This window comes from Xenopus laevis, chromosome 2L (genome assembly GCF_017654675.1).
Source record: "Xenopus laevis strain J_2021 chromosome 2L, Xenopus_laevis_v10.1, whole genome shotgun sequence".
NCBI lineage: Eukaryota > Metazoa > Chordata > Amphibia > Anura > Pipidae > Xenopus > Xenopus laevis.
Window position 1 is genome coordinate 25,546,347 of NC_054373.1, and position 17,198 is coordinate 25,563,544.

Here is a 17,198-nt window from a genome sequence, read left to right on the forward strand (position 1 = left end):
AGCAAGCAGTAATGTTTAAAGCTCAAATGGTTCTGGGGAAGGGAAACTACCATATAGCAGACCCCACAGTCTAGGAGGTAGAGGCAGCTCCAGGGTTCTCCAGCGTCAATAGTCGTAGCAGCACCTGATTTAGAACAGCTTCAAGGAGTACTGCTCAACTACACGCAGGGTTGGACTGGGCCGGCGGGACACTGGGAAAAACCCGGTGGGCCCCTCCAGCCCAGATCCGCACTCTGCCTTCTTTTTCCTTTCTTTTCGACATAGTGAATACAGTGCGCTCGTATGCGCATGTGCGCTCACGCATATGCACATTCAGGCTTACTCGCATGCACATATGCGCATGCGTGCTCACTCGTACTCGCATACGTGTGGGTTATATGGGTTATATAGGTGTTTCACTCTGGGCTCTCTCTCTCTACATGTGAGCTTAGGACATTCCATCCATATGATAATAATATCAATTATCAGTAATTATTACTTGCTTAAGTGCTTGCAGTTTGCTTTGGGGAGTAACAATACAGACTTTTTTTTTTCTTTTTTGCACTTGAAATGTATAAAGGGTAGTTCCCCTTTGCATTAACTTTATAGGGGCACATTTACAAAGCTAGAGTGAAGGATTCGAATAAAAAAAACTTCGAATTTCGAAGTGTTTTTTGGGCTACTTCGACCATCGAATGGGCTACTTCGACCTTCGACTACTACTTCGACTTCGAATCGAACGATTCGAACTAAAAATCGTTCGACTATTCGACCATTCGATAGTCGAAGTACTGTCTCTTTAAGAAAAACTTCGACCCCCTACTTCGGCAGCTAAAAGCTACCGAAGTCAATGTTAGCCTATGGGGAAGGTCCCCATAGGCTTGCCTGAGATTTTTTGATCGAAGGATATTCGTTCGATCGTTGGATTAAAATCCTTCGATCGTTCGATCGCAGGATTTGCGCTAAATCGTTCGACTTCGATATTCGAAGTCGAACGATTTTAGTTCCTAGTCGAATATCGAGGGTTAATTAACCCTCGATATTCGACCCTTCATACATCTGCCCCTTAGTGTGATGTAAAGAGTGATATTCTGAAACAATTTCCATTTTTTTTTATTTTTTATTATTTGTGGTTTTTGTTTGTAGTTTTTTATTCAACAGCTCTCCAGTTTAGGCCGTCTGGTAGCTAGGGTTCAAATTACTCTAGCAACCATGTATTGAATTGATTAAGAGACCGTAATATGAATAGGAGAGGCCTTAATAGAAAGGTGAGTAATAAAACGTAGCAATAACAATACATATGTAGCCTTACAGAGCATTTGTTTTTTTTAGATGGGGTCAGTGACCCCCATTTGACAGCTGGAAAGAGTCAGAAGAAAAAGGCAAATAATTCAAAAACTACAAAAATAAATAATGAAGACCAATTTAAATATTACTTAGAACTGGCTATTCCACAACATTCTAAAAGTTAAATTAAAGATGAACCACCCCTTTCGTGGTCAGAAATAGTGATGAGCTAATTTTTTCATCAGCCATGGATCCACGGTGAAATTCTGAATTTTACCATAGGCAATTTTTTTTTTTTTTGCGAAACTGCGGCAAAAGTTCACCACGACAAAAAAGTCACCATAAGAAAAAACGCACGTTGACTTTAATGCATTTGGAACTAAAAAAATTGTCTCGCGCATAAAAAAATATTGACAGCCATTAACTTCAATGCGTTTCGCAATTTTTTTGCAGTTTTGTATATTTTTCAGCAAAGCGAAAAGGGGACAGATTCGCTCATCACTAGTCTTAAACTTTCATTAATTTTCATCAAACTATCATTACTGTTGGGAAGGAATACTGAAATACAGTCTCAATGTTTGCATGGTTTTAGGGCATCTTAATTTACTGCCCATCCATTGTGATGAAGCGCCAGATGTGGGCAGTTTATCTCCACGCTAACTATGCATCTACTTGACTGCAGATTAACTTGACTCGGATGTATAGAAATGTACATAGGCATGAGGGCACGGGATAATAAAGATTATAAAGTCCCAAGCTGAAAGATAAATCCCCGCCAGCCCACCAATAGATCTTATACTGCACATCATTTTAAATTTTCTGACAATATTCTATTACCTTTGCAGAAGATTTTATAAGTTTAACCTTCCGGCAGGTACTCCATAAAGCGCACAAATACAGGAATTCAAAAATACAAATAGCAGGTTTCCAAGTAACATGCAATTTATTCAAGCAAAATATAAGATAGTTTGGTGGCAGATTAACGAGTCTATTTGGAAGTCAGCAGGCAGTCCGGCTTGCCAGCTATTCAGATTGTTTCTGGGTAATTTGGCACATTTCTGCTTGGCAGTGCTATTTCCTCTTGATCGACTTAAAGATTTGATTGTTCCCAAATGCTCGGAGCCCAAACATGAGAAAATAATCATAAATGTTGACTTTAAAGAATATAATTGAGAGTTATTATTTAACAACCTTAAGAACACAGTAAGTGCCTCTGAAACAATTGTTTTGAATCCTCAACCCATTATTTTTTCATATCCAGTTCTTTATGACTCAAACATCGCCTCTTCTTCTCTGCAAAATACAGCAGTCACTAGATATAATTTGGCGGTGTTTAGGAATAACTGGACTTATATTTTGATCCTTTTCATTACATCTACAGGACTGTCAACTCTCCAGCCTCCCCATACCTCCCAAGTTTCCATCAACAATAAGAACCAGTCTCCTGCTTCCTCTAGTTTGCACACAAATTAATTTATAAACCTATAAACCCTCCCTCCCAAATGACTTACAATAGAAAAACTGTTGGGTAGAGCGGGCGTTACGGACATGGCCAAAATACAGAGTTAATGTCAGAACACACCATTTATTCAGTAACTTAATAAGGCAAACAGCATTTCTATTGGTGCTATTGTCAGAACAGACCCCATAGCAACACTGCATGGTGATACCTTCTGAGAAAAGACCCTCAGCATTCCAGAGAGAAAGTTGCACCACCAGTTCCATAACTTTCCAAACTGATCTTTAAACAAACAAGTTCCATACCCCTCCAAACATTACCACCCCAGCTGTTACCAGTAATGCCACCAGTTAAATGAACAGTCTACTCTGTGTGAACCCCTTCCCTGGAATGATGTCTCAAGGGTAAAAAGCAGGAAGGTCTTCATGATCTTCACTATTCAAACACAATCTCCTTTTTATCCTTACCATTTATTTTGTTGCAAAATAATTGAGCCTACCTTACTTTTTGAATGACTAAAAGCAACTGGGAGAAAGGGGAGTGTTAATAGTGAAGATAAGGGGGATAAACAAGTTATTGGTGACTGATGAGGTATAATTATAGGATACTGAATAGTAGGTTTGTGGGCTAATAGCATTTCCTATAGAGCGGGGCAAGTACAGCGTTGGACTGGGACACCAGGGGCCCACCCAAAAACCTTACACAAGGAGCCCACCAAAAAAACTTAGACAAAGGGGCCACCCAAAAAGCTTAGACCAGGGGCCCACTCTTAGTACTATTATTCTTCCTCTCCTCACTCAACCTCTATTCTCCTAGTCTCTTTTCTTTACATACTATAATCTATTATTCCCACTATTTAGGCTCTTTGTTCTTACAGAAATAGGGAATGGCCATGAAATATGCCAAATGTTGAGCAGCATAAGGGTCCACTGACACCTGGGCCCACCGGGAGTTTTCCAGGTCTCCCGGTGGGTCCGACACTGGACAAGTAGCACGGTATAAGGAGGACAGAATGCAGCCTGGTAGGCATGGTTGAACTAGGCCGGCAGGACACCAGGAAAAAACCTGGTGGGCCCAATCGACCCAGACCCACGCCATGCCAATTACCCTAGGTGCTGATCATTGACTTCCCCCACCAACCCTAGATCACACCATAATAAGAAAAAAACAAATATGTGTGCTAGGGAGGGGTGCCAGTGTATAGGGAATTTATGATGGTTGGGACCCCTGAGACGGAAACCCGATGGGCCCCAGACCCCCAGTCCCTCAGTCCGACGATGCTGGTAGGAGAGGATATAAGGGTCAGAGCATAGCAAATTATTGTTGGGAATCTGGAAAGAAGGTATTTAAAAAGGAAATGGTTATCAATGTAGAATAGAATATGATGAGAAAAAATGGCATAAGTGGGTCAGGAGAAAAAATGGTAGGAATGACACATGGAGGTTAAGGAGAAAAAGCATCTGTCTCACAAACCAGAGAAGTTAGGCTCCTGTGGATGACATACTGATCATTTGTAAATACATGCCATTATTGCTTTAAGCTTTGTGCAAATGGCTGGAATTACTGCAATTGAAAAAAAACCTCAATTACCAAGACATTATAGGAAAGGAAGGGTTGAGTCTCCCGCTTTGGAGCCAAGGTTTTAAACCATGTGTAAAGCATATTGCAATTTGAAAGCTTTTCATTTTCCATTTTTCTCAACTTGAATGTATCATTTATGAAATGATGAATTAAGGAGCTACACATTCGTCCCAGGCTCTTTCAAAGCTCATGAAATAAGAATCTATGGTGCACTTTTTTTCTAAGCCATAATGGCACCCTCCAAATTACAGAACAGCTTCTGACATGAGTAACTGTATAAGATTAGGCGCCCTTGAACAAGGATGGAAGTATTTTATGACCTGATATTTATGTGAAATAATCTTGGTTTCAGATATTGCGTGCTTAGTTTGTTAGATTGTTCTGGGGAGATAGAAGAAGGCAAGAAAAAATATTTGGCTGATATTTCTGTTATCCTACAAAACAAATTCACTTCTGCAAACTCCTTAAAAGATCCGGCTAAATGCAAGCAGTAATATTATGGATAACATGGCAGCAGTAGGCATAAATGTGTTGATTACTGGATAAATTCATATGACTAAGATCATTAAAAGATAAGTATAAACCCCAATGTTGTCATCTTAACCCATACACATAGGGGTTTATTTATCAAAGTACGTATTTATCTCAATATTTTCTGCTACAAACTCCAATCAAATCCGCTCTAGTTTTTTACGCTTATTTTTTATTATATTTTCCCCCAAAATGTGCTTTGCAGGAAAAAAATCATATTTTCATGTTTTTTTTGATTTTCATGATTTTTGCGTCTTTTTTTGTAATTTTAACCCAAAAACTTTGTGGTATTTGCCGAAAGTGCACATAAAAAAAATCATTGGGACTTCTCCCGTTGACTTAAGGTGGCCATACACGGATAGATCCGCTCATTTGGCGATGTCGCCAAACGAGCGGATCTCCCTCCGATATGCCCACCTTGAGGTGGGCAATATCGGGCTGATCCGATCGTGGGCCCTAGGGCCCAACGATCGGATCCTTCACGTTCGCAAACGGGCGGTCGGATCGCGGGACCGCATCAACGAACAGATGCGGCCGCGATCCAACGGGATTTTTAACCCCATCCGATCGAGATCTGGCCGACTTTCGGCCAGATCTCGATCGGGGAAGCCCGTCGGGGGCCCCCATACACGGGCCAATAAGCTGCCGACTCGGTCTGTCGGCAGCTTTTATCGGCCCGTGTATGGCCACCTTTATATGCAACCTCGACAGGTCTGAGATGCCAGATTTTCAGATTCTGACTTTTCCATCCTCGGAGTTTAATAAATTCCGGAAAATTTGTGATTTTTTGGGATTTTTGCATTGGGAGTTTAGTAAATAACCCATATAAACGATGCTGAATCTCACCATTGCATCATTACTCCCTTACTTTTTTCCCTGTCGATATAGTACAGGTATGGGACCTGTTATCCAGAATGCTCAGGACCTGGGGGTTTTCCGGATAACGAATCTTTCTATAATTTAGATCCTGATACCTTAATTTTACTAATGTAAACATCTAATAGGCTGGTTTTATTTCCAATAGAGATTAATTATATCTTAGTTGGGATCAAGTACAAGCTACTGTTTTATTATTACAGAGAAAATGGAAATCATTTTTTTAAAATTAGGATTAATTGGATACAATGGAGTCTATGGGAGACTGCCTTTCTGTAATTCGGAGCTTTCTGGATAACAGGTTTCCGGATAACGGATCTCATACCTGTATTCGGGTAGATGAGGTTGATATAATTCTTCCTTACCTTCCAGATCATCATTTTTTGCACAAAGGAAGTGAAAGAATCCTTCCTGACTCCATAATATTCATCTTTATTCATCATAACATTTGCATAAAGAAAGCATCAAGCAAATTTCATTTTAAGCCAACAATTTAGTATATACCAATAACACATTTTCAATGATTTGAAATTTTTTGGTAAATATAATTGCTGTTGAAAGCAGTACTTCAGTCATTTGCTGCATTGCTTGTTCTGACTACATGTACCATTGATACAAGTGTAACTGTTTTTCTAATATTGAAGTGTAAATTTTTCACCTTCTGAAGCAGCCCGGGGAGGGGGGTCGCCGACCCTGTAAACTGTTCTAAATTGATACATTTAGTTGTTATCTCTGCTGAGCAGAATCTCTGGGTTTCATTAAAGGCAGCTGTTAGAATTGATACAATAGTTGCTAATACTCCAGAGTTGCTAATACTGCTGAGAAATGTATCAACTCAATGTTGCAAAAAGTTGCAAAATTGTAACAGTTTAGAGTCTGAACCTGAATTACTGAGCTGCCAGAGACAGGGACATTCAACTTTTAACTTAGATTCTGGAAAAACAATAAAAAATAAATAGTTTTTATTTCTGGGGAACAATCTAAAAACAACTGAATTGAAAAAAGTGTTTGGAAGGAGAACAAACCCTTTAACTAAAAATTGTATCAGTATGAGAAATTCCTCATTATTCAAAAGAACATCAAGGGTTGATTCTATTGAGATTTTTTCGCCGATTTTTTTCAAGTTATTTTATTGATAAATAAGATAAAATCGTGGATGGGAGTTTAGTCGATCTTGGTTTAATAAAAAAAGTGAGATAAATTCGAGTCTTAGTATATAATTCCCCCAAATGTATTATCAAAGATAATCTGCTGGTATTAAGGGGCAAGGGTTGATTTTCGAATTGAAAAATTCGAATTCAAAAAGACCAACCGAAATGAAGTCGAAGTTTTTTTGGTCGAATAGGTCAGTTTTCGATTTAATAGGTCCATATTCGGCCAAATTTGAATAGTCGAAATTGAAGGAATAGCGCATTCAATTCAAAGTTTTTCACAGAAAAAAACTTTGATTTTTCAAAGTCCACCAATTGACTCCAAAGTCCACCAATAGGTTCTAGGAGGTCCTCCATAGGCTAAAACAGCAATTCGTCAGGTTTTAGATGGCGAATGGTTGAAGTCAAATTTTTAAAGAGACAGTACATGATAAATTTCAATATCTACATTTTTAAATCTGCCCCTTAGTGTGCTCAGTAATAGCGATGGGTGGGTGATAAATTTCAATATTCGAATTTTCAAATTTTTTGCAAAATTCTTATTGAATTTGGACTATTCCCTAGTCAAGTACACAAAAATAGCTCAAAATTTGATTTTTTTCAATTTGAAAATTCACCTCGACCTTTGATAAATCTGCCCCTAAATGTTACTTTCTTATTTCCAAATGTCTGGATGTGTGCAGATATCGGCACTAAAATATGTGTAGAAAATATGATGTCATTAAGGTTGGTTGATCGCAATACAACAGTTAGATCAACTATCCCAAGCATGAGATGCATTGCTGTGGGAGAGGACTCAGATATAATTATTGGCAAGGATGGATTAATGTATAGGCTCCCATAGTGGCCGAGTGTGATTAGAGGCCAATTAGATTTTTTCAGTAATTATATCTGTTTAGTTTTATTTCTTTATTTTTTTGCATTGCTGATTCTGGTCTGGAGCACCTGCTGGGAGAAGAGAGGCACCTGAACCGGACCCAGTGTAGAGATCTTGGGTGCTCACATGCCTGGATTTGCAACTGGACCCAGCAGTAGCCTAGAAGTGTGGGGGGGGCTGTGGATGAAGCATAGGGACCCCATATCTCGTTAATCCACCACTGATTATTGGTGTTAATCGGCTAAGGCTACAATGGCTGGACATAACGGTGGATGGTCCAATTTCTGGAATTCCAGGGATTTCCTGGAAAATATTTCCACATATTTCCTTAAAGGACAAGGAAGGGCCAGTGATTATAATCACTAACCTCAGAAGTACATTTCTTAATGACAAGCAGAGTTGCACTTAAAGGGATCCTGTCATCAGAAACATGTTTTTTTCAAAACGCATCAGTTAATAGTGCTGCTCCAGCAGACGTCTGCACTGAAATCCATTTCTCAAAAAAGCAAATAGATTTTTTTATATTCGGTTTTGAAATCTGACATGGGGCTAGACATTTTGTCAATTTCCCAGCTGCCCCCGGTCATGTGACTTATGCCTGCACTTTAGGAGAAAAATGCTGTCTGGCAGGCTGCTGTTATTCCTTCTCAATGAAACTGAATGTGTCTCAGTGAGACATGGGTTTTTACTATTGAGTGTTGTTCTTAGACCTACCAGGCAGCTGTTATCTTGTGTTAGGGAGCTGTTATCTGGTTACCTTACCATTGTTCTTTTGTTTGGCTGCTGAGGGGAAAAGGGAGGGGGGTGATATCACTCAACTTGCAGTACAGCAGTAAAGAGTGATTGAAGTATATCAGAGCACAAGTCACATGACTTGGGGCAGCTGGGAAATTGACAATATGTCTAGCCCCATGTCAGATTTCAAAATTGAATATAAAAAAATCTGTTTGTTCTTTTGAGATATGGATTTCAGTGTAGAGATTAACTGATTCATTTTGGAAAATGTTTTTTTCCCATGACAGTATTCCTTTAATGACTGCAGCAAGGGAACATCTTTCAAAGGGACCAATGGTGAGTAAAGCTCAGAAACCCTAACTAGCCAATAGTGCTACTGCAATTTTAATCCCTGGAGACTAAACTTCAGCCTCCTCAATCTAGCAACTACCCTGCCTAGCACTCACTTAAGTCCACAGTAGTTCCAAGCTATGCTCTCCCACCTGTACAATGAAGGGCAGACCAATGAGAACTTCAGCACCTACAGCTATAGGTTAAAAACAAACACTACACGTATGGGACCTGTTATCTAGAATGCTCTAGGTTTTCTAAATATCGGATCTTTCCACAATTTGGATCTTCATATATTAAGGGAGTTATTTAGTAACATCTGAATTTATCACATTGTCCCAATAAAAAAAACTCGACCAAACTCCCATGCCCGATTTTTGCCTTATATATTAAAAATGTACTCGATTTAATAAGATCGGTAAAAAAAATTTAGGGGGGTTATTTACTAAACTCCAAATGCAAAAATCATGAAAAATTTGTGATTCTTTTTTTTTATAAAATCTGATTTTTAAAAAATCTAATAAACCCCGAGGATGGAAAAGTCAGAATCTGAAAATCCGCAATCTCAGACCTGTCGAGGTTGCATATAAGTCAATGGGAGAAGTCCCAATGATTTTTTGATGTGCGCTGAGTTTTGTGCAATACCCCGAAGTTTTCACGCAAAAATCTGAGTTTTCAGATGAAAAATCCTAAAATATCATGAAAATCTTTTTTCCCGCAAAGCAAATTTTCGGGAAAATGTAATAATAAATAAGCGTAAAAAACCAGAGCGGATTTGAACGGGGTTTGTAGCAGAAAGAGATAAATTTGGACTTTGATAAATAATCCCTAGTTGTATGATGTTTTCAGACTTTTCTCCCGAAAAACGTTATTTTATTTTTTTTGAGTTTTGACCAAAAAATCCTGAAAAAAGTCGTATTTAAACTAGGGATGCACCGAATCCACTATTTGTGATTCGGCCGAATCCCTGAATCCTTGGTGAAAGATTCGGCCAAGTAACAAACCAAATCCGAACCCTAATTTGCATATGCAAATTAGGGGCAGAAAAGGAAAAAGTCGAAAAAATTCTTCTTTTGTGATGAAAAGTCATGTGAGTTCCCTTCCCACCTCTAATTTACATATGCAAATTAGGATTCGGATTCGGTTCGGCCAAACACAAGGATTCGGCCAATTTCCGAATCCTGCTAAAAAAGGCCGACTCCTGGCCGAATCCCGAACCGAATCCTGGATTCGGTGCATCCCTAATTTAAACTAATCGCTGCGCAGACCAGGATAACTTCAAATTAGGATAGGTGCCTCTTCCATTGACTTATAAAGGACCTCGACAGGTCTGAGATGAAGGATTTTGAGATTCGGGCTTTGAGCTGCATTCGAGTTTTTGCCCCAAAAAGCTCAGAAAAAATTGAGGTTTCATAAATAATCCCTTAAGTGTGAATGACTTTTCCAAAAGTTAAACATTTGACTGTATTAAATATTCCTCCATGTTATCAGACAAAGACAAGAGTATCCCATTCATTTAACAGCTCTATTAATAGGATGAAAAAAAGCATAATATTTATTTCCAGCATATGGAAATTAAAAAATATAACTTTCCCTAAGTCACCGGTTGTCTTCTGGCTTTAGATAAATCATCTCGAATTTGGATGCCAAAACCTGAGTCATAAGAGATTGTCCTGCTGAACAGACATAAATGTGTCAAGAAATATAAAACAGGGCAAGTTAATGAGAAACTAATCACACATCATTTTTCTGCAATCATGACACTGTTGATAAATAGTTTAATATCTGACCAAATATTATGTCAAATCATTATACATGAGCCGGCTCCATAAAGGATAAAACAGTGTGCTGGGCTGTGGAGCATGACAGCAATGAAAGGCAATACACTCGAACACTGTAGTCACAGAGATGCCAAACATTGATGCCTATTACACTTAGAAGGGTTGTTCCCCTTAAAAATCTTAGTATGATGTAGAGAGTGATATTCTGAGTCAATTTGCATTTGGTTTTCATTTTTTATTATCTGTGTTTTTTGTAGGGGGCTGATAGTTAGACACTGCACTATAGTACTGTGGAATTACTCTGGGTAGTTGTTAGGAGGTCAATTCTACCGGGAAGCAGGTAAAGAGCAAGAGATGCCAGAGAAAAGCCATGGTTTGAGATATATATATACACACTAGTCGTGGTTGAATAAATTCGCCATTCGCGAATTTGTGACAAATTTCCGCATTTCGCCTCCAGCTAATAAATTCACAAAACTGTTGAAAATATTCACTGGCGAAAAATCCGGGCTCGTGTCAGAATAGTCTCGCAAATAAAAATTGTTGTGCGGCCAAATTATTTAGACGCCCATTGACTGTAATACATTTGATTTGGACAAAATAGGCACACGTATAAAAATTGTTGCGGGTGTAGAAAATGACGTATGTCAAAATAATGTAACGCCCATTGACTTCAATGCGTTTCGCAAATTTTTAGCCGTTTCGCAAATTTCGCTGGAGATTCGCCAATTTTTCTGAGAAACAGGACAAATTCGCCCATCAACAATACACAAAATTTCGCGGGAGATTCGCCAATTTTTCTGAGAAACAGGACAAATTCACCCATCACTAATACACACACTTCCAATAACTATCTATCTATATATATATATAGATATATATTCAAGTATAAGCCGAATTTTTCAGCATCCAAAATGTGCTGAAAAAGTCTACCTCGGCTTATACTCGGGTCAGCGGGCAGTAGCTGAGATTGCAGTCACTTTTAATCATTCCTATACCAACAGTTCACTTGGGGAGAGACTGCAATATCCCACAATGCCCTCTGTTGGTTATATGAAAGAAGAACAGTGCGCCCTCTGTTGGTTATATCAAAGAATAACAGTGACTGCAATATCACACAGCACCCTCTGTTGGTTATATGAAAGATTAACAGTGCGCCCTCTGTTGGTTATATGAAAGAATAAAAGTGACTGCAATATCACACAGCACCCTCTGTTGGTTATATTAAAGAATAACAGTGACTGCAATATCACACAGCACCCTCTGTTGGTTATATGAAGGATTAACAGTGATGGCAATATCACACAGCGCCCTCTGTTGGTTATACGAAAGATTAACAGTGACTGCAATATCACACAGCACCCTCTGCACATGGTAGTGGGACAATGCACACAGTAATCCGTTTGGCAATTCTCTGTCACCATCAACTTTGCAAAGAAGTCCGGTTGGGGGGGTCGCTTTGGCAGAATGTGCGCTGCTGGTAGACAGGGCTGTAGTTGTGTCTAGGCTTATACTAGAGTCAATAAGTTTTCCCAGTTTTTGTAGGTAAAATTAGGTACCTCGGCTTATACTCGGGTCGGCTTATACTCGAGTATATACGATATATATATATATATATTTGGGTACATATGCAATAGCATTTATTATACTTATATATATACTTTAAAGCCTTTAGAGTGCTCCCACAACCCCCCTGTTTTGATATTGTATATTTAGCCAGGAGCTGTGGCATAGCTTCAGTGGTTGTAGCACCCCATACCCCCCCTTTAAACTAGTGGTGATCCTATGCTTTTAAAATTGGGCGTTTGTTTTGGGGATATCTCTCCTTTAAAAGCCTGATTGCTGGCTGGGGAGGATTTAGCCCTTAGTGAAAAAACAGCGTTCAATGGACATTGATTACAGGTAATGCTAAAATGCACATAAAATATAAAACAAGTTAGGGACCGCCATTCGGGGTTTACCTTGACGTGGTATGGTGGCTTATCAATTTTATGATCATAACTTTGTAACAAAATAACCCCTGTTTTGGGTACATATGCAATAGCATTTATTATACTTATATATATACTTTAAAGCCTTTAGAGTGCTCCCACAACCCCCCTGTTTTGATATTATATATATATATATATATATATACACACTAGTTATGGTCGAATAAATTCGTGAATTTGTGACGAATTTCTGCATTTCGCCTCCAGCTAATAAATTCACGAAACTGTTGAGAATATTCACTGGCGAAAAATCCGTGTTCGTGTCATTATTCGGACGCCCATTGACCGTAATGCATTTGGGCAAAATAGGCATGCGTGTAAAATTGTTGCGGGTGTAGAAAATGACGTACATCAAAATAATTTAACGCCCATTGACTTCAATGCGTTTCGCAAATTTTTAGCCATTTCGCGGGAGATTCGCCAATTTTTCTGAGAAACAGGACAAATTCGCCCATCACTAATACACACGCTTCCAATATCTATCTATAAATATATATATATATATATATATATATATATATATATATATATATATATATATATATAGATATAGATATAGATATATAGATAGATATAGATATATATAGATCTGTTGTGACGTATATAAATATAACCGGATGATTCACAAAAGTCTCAACGTTTTATTCTTCACTCTCTGATCGTGTGCAGTGTAAAACCTAACGATCCAGCGAAAAGTACAAATAAAACTTCGGTAATTAGGAATATGTATAACCATATTAAGGAATAGAATCTGCTCCCTGATTAACTGTTCTCATCATCCCATTTTTTTTTTTTTTTTATACAGCAAACTGCCTATTGTTCCTTTAAGACAAAATCTCATCAATTACCTAAATGGATATATCTATATCCGTGCCCTGTCTTGGGAGCTGAAAGGGAAAATTAAAATTTTCTATTACGACCCACTACGGGGTTTGCTATCATTGGAATACACGGTCCAGTACACATAGAGCTTTGTGCTACATTTAACAAGATTAAGCGATTACACGCCGTTTCATTTCAACTCTTTATTGGAAATCAGGAGACAGGCTTTTTTTTTTTGTTGCTGCAGCTTTCTCATTTTGTCTTTTTACCTGCTGTTAATTCCATCTGAGCTTTATAATCATTTTACATAGGCATTACAACAACAAAAAATATGTTTCTTTGTAGCCTTAAAGTGGACTTGTCACCTACACATAAAAAGCTGCATAGTGAAAGTCCTTTGCAAATTAAACATGAAACGCAAATTCTTTTTTTTCAATAAAACATCCATACCTGTTATAAAGGTGTTTAAATATCTGAGCTGTCAATCAAATATTATCTGCCCCGCCTCTATGCCTGAGGCTTTCACTTTCCATTCAGCATTTCCTACATGCTGCCTGCTTGGTGTAAAAGTGTAATTCCAAAAGTGAATAAAACATGAATAAATCATTATTTGATATAGTGACTAACCCCATTTAAATAACAGAAGCCTGTAAGGCTACACAGGGGCATATTTATCAAGGGACAAATTTCGAATTGAAAAAACTTCGAAATTCGAATTCAAAAAGACCACCCGAAAGTAAGTCGAAGTTTTTTTTGGGTCGACTAGGTCAGTTTTTGATCTAAAAGGTCCGTATTTTGGCCGAATTTGAATCGTACACGAATCGAAGTAATATCACATTCTATCGAATTCGATTCAAAGTTTTTCCCAAAAAAAAAAACGAAAGATTTTTCAAAGTCCACCAATTGACTCCAAATAGGTTCTAGGAGGTCCCCCATAGGCTAAAAAAGCAATTCGGCAGGTATTAGATGATGAATGGTCGAATTTGAATTGATAAAGAGATATTCTGAGACAATTTGCAATTTGTTTTCATTTTCTATTATGTATTTCAGTTATTTAGCTTTTTATTCAGCAGCTCTCCAGTTTGCCGTTTCAGCAATCTGGTTGCTAGGGTCCAAATTACCCTAGCAACCATGCATTGATTTGAATAAGAGACTGGAATAGGAGAGGGACTGAATAGAAAGATGAGTAATAAAAAGTAGCAATAACAATAAATGTGTAGCCTTACAGAGCATTTGTTTTTAGATGGGGTCAGTGACCCCATTTGAAAGCTGCAAAGATTCAGAAAAATACGGCAAATAATTCAAAAATTATTTTTTGCACAGGTCCACCTTCCTGCTTCAATACGTGAGTGCCTTTTTCTTTTTCCTTGTAGAATACTCCATATTCCAGGACCCAACAACAAGATTCTCTAATTAAATCTAAGAGGTAATGATGGGCAAATCTATGGCGTTTCGCTTCGGCTTAAAATTCTCAAATTTATTGAAAAATTTGCGAAACTGCAAAAAATTAATGAAACGCAGAGAGAGAGAGAGAGAGAGAGAGAGAGATTCACTTATTTAAAAAATAAAGTAACTACCAGAAAGCTCTGAACTACAGAAAGCCCGTCTCTCATAGACTCCATTTTATCCAAATAATCCAAATTTTTAAAAATTATTTCCTTTTTCTGTGTAATAATAAAACATTACCTTGTACTTGATCCCAACTAAGATATAATTAATCCTTATTGGAGGCAAAATCAGCCTATTGGGTTTGTATAATGTTTATATGATTTTCTAGTAGATTTAAAGATTCAAATTACAGAAAGATCCATTATCCAGAATACCTCAGGTCCTGAGCATTCAGGAAAACAGGTCCCATACCTGTACAAAAGAACTTCCCTAGCTTTTCTATAAATACATTTTATGGTGTTCATTTAAATATCCTGTTTGTTTATGATGTGACTCGTCCTGAGCTCTGTGCATCATACTTGGTATCGGCGCAGAATAAGGGTAAATAAAATCCAGAACACTCGCAGTGCATGCAAAATGCACATTAAGAAAGGTGAAATGAGAAGATGACATTTATTCATAAAATCAATCCTCCACAGTGACATGCTAGTGAAAACTATCAAGCAATAAATGTCAACTGACTCCGGAATCTCCCAGCATGATCACTGAACACTATACACATGATTAAACCCAATCATTTTAAACTTAGATCTCATACAGGAACATTTTTAACATGCTGCAGTCTTCTCAATGTGTTTAGAATTTCCAGCTTAGTATTAACCATTAGTTATACAATTAACAACTTTATTTTGCTGGGAGTTTTAGGGCCTGCGTTCCGTTTTTCTGCGTTCAGCCGCAGGGGGAGCGCAGGGATAGACGCATTACATTTTTTCCAATGGGGCTGTACTCACACAGGCGCGTGTAGGCGCAGAAGGCAGGTTGAGACGCAACATGCTGCATTTTTCCTGTGTTCGGCGCCTACACGCGCCTGTGTGAGTACAGCCCCATTGGAAAAAATGTAATGCGTCTATTCCTGCGCTCCCCTGCGGCTGAACGCAGAAAAACGGAAAGCAGGGGAGCGCAGGTAAAAACGCTCATCTGTAAGAGCCCTTAGGCATTCGGATAAAGGGGTGCTTGTTTTATATGAGTGCGGCCTTAATGGGTAAAAAAATGGTACAGTACATTTCATTGGAAGTGATGTTGTACTGATCAGGACCCACAGGTAGAGAAGATGGAGTACTTTGCAGTGCATTAGGGGCACACATTACAGCCTTCATCTAATGGGGTTTGATGGGAGCCGCAATGTAACGTCCTTGCCTGTTAGGAACCTTTAGCAGCCGTGGGTACACTCAGATGCACAGGGCACCCCTGCAGATTCCGGTGTTCACCGACACCCTTTTGGGGCCCACGGGCTTTCTGCTGCGGAACCAACAAGGAGTAAGTGCATGAAAAGGTAACAGTCCGTAAACAAGGTTCCGGCAAGGATTAGGCAAAAACGTGTTGAAGATCAGGCGGAAGGGTCAAGGAAGGCGGCAGGAATCAAAGTCAATAATCAGGCAGGAGTCAAAAACCAGGAATTTAAGCACAAAATAATGCTTTAGCAGTATCTGTAAACAGAAGCCAGCTTGGGCACTGTTAACAGGAAAAACAGGGCTTAAAAAGGAGAATTGGCAGCAATTTTCGAAATCTCGAGGCGCCTCGATGCTCTTCGACAAAAAGTGAGCGTCATGACGTGCACGGACGCCCGCAATGACTGGGACCGGGCGCCGGACACGCATGCACTGTGGGACACGAAGACGGAAACCCCGGGAAGTAAGGGAAGGCACTGATATCCCGGCGCGTCTTACATGCGCATAATGCTGATGCAAAAATGAATCATTTCCAACAGTTGTTGCACAATTTAATGTCTTTTTGTTTAAAGGGCAACTGTCGGACAAAAATATTATCCCCAACCAAAGTTGTAGACTAATAGAGCCCTCACTCCGGTTGGGGTTTACAGTAGTTTTTTTTTTTTTAATTGCCCCCTGCTAGCGCTAGGACACTCACACCTTACCATGTCGAAATAATCGGTGCATTCCACAGACTGTTGGGAAAAAATTGTTGTTTTAGCATTTTTAATAATACATATGCAAATTTCTGAGAATATCAGATAAATTAATGGATTAACAAGATTAATTCCTACTTAATTTTACTACTAAAATTATCAGATATCTAAAGACTCAGTATAATAAAGAATAATTAAGACCAATATGGTGCCTTTCAGCTACCGTCATTGGCAATATGACTTTACAAGCACACTACAAAAGATGA